Raw genomic sequence first — 1,242 nt, forward strand, 5'->3', positions numbered from 1 at the left:
ACCCTAAGCCTCAGTTTACTGATAGATGAGAAGAAGGGCTTCCCCCAACTCCTAGGTCAGATTCCTAACTGAAGTACACTAGTCAACCCACTGGAGGTGTTTTCCAGGGGTTTATGTCAATACTGCTCCTTATTTTATTCTTTCCTCTACCCCTAATGTAGTGATAGCTACTACAAAGGGTTCCAGGGAGATTCCCAATTACCTCTGGAGTAGTCCAGTCTCCTTTACTGCTATGGCTTGTTCCTTACGTCAGAAGTAGATGATTAGAAATTCTCTCCCAAGACTGTTGGGAGTAGGATAAGGAACATCTCTGTCTCTCTCCTTGGTTTGTCTGTCTTTGTCTTTATTTTCACTAATCTTTGGTTTCCTTCATAGTCCTCTGCATTTTATTTTATGCATTTAAAAACATTATTCTGAGAAGGAGCCATAGGTTTCACCAGACTTTTTAAGATACAGCAAATATCTGTGATATTCTATTATAGACAGCTTATCTGCGATGGAACCAACATCTGCCCTAGTCCCTGTACCCCAAAAAGTTTAGGTTAGATTTTTCCTAAAAGGCGGCAAAATCAGCTTTTCATTGTCAGAGTCAAGGCTCAAACTATGCTTCCTTTGATGTAGCTTTATAATGGACTCTGGCTTGGTTGATGTGGCCTCCTGGCCATCTAAGGGCATAAAAGGTCCCATCCAAGAGGGCTTGTTGACCTTCAGACTTGGTGAGTGCCCCAGCCCAGGTAAGTCACCATACCCTACTTTTCTGACCACACTCATTTTCATATGGAAATTGAGGGGGTGACTGTGTATCTTTTCTAGGTTAGACCTAAGCAAACCTTTTGTTAAGTGTTCAATGACTTATGAATATCTTATTTCAGCATTGAACCTGAACTAATAGGGTGCCATTGTCAGGTCTACCCCTAATGGGGTCCATGACACAATCACCTTTGCAGTAGCCAATAATTAAATAGGAATATGATTGGTTTGTTGTTGTCTTTTGTCTTTGAAGAGGACCAAAATGACATCACCATTGTAAAGTGAAGTTTCAGTGTGTCCAACTGTGACTGATCAGACCAATCAATACAAGCTCAGAATGCTCTGCCACAGGTTGGGCACAGATAGTCCGTGTGAGTATTTGGGGTAGATATCCCAACTTTGTGCATCCTGCATTTACTTTGTACGTTCTCAATTCTGCTTTGCTCAAAGAGCACAGCACCTTTTCTTATTTGAGCATGTCATGCTGAGTGG

This window comes from Notamacropus eugenii, chromosome 6 (assembly GCF_028372415.1).
Source record: "Notamacropus eugenii isolate mMacEug1 chromosome 6, mMacEug1.pri_v2, whole genome shotgun sequence".
In the NCBI taxonomy this organism is placed as follows: domain Eukaryota; kingdom Metazoa; phylum Chordata; class Mammalia; order Diprotodontia; family Macropodidae; genus Notamacropus; species Notamacropus eugenii.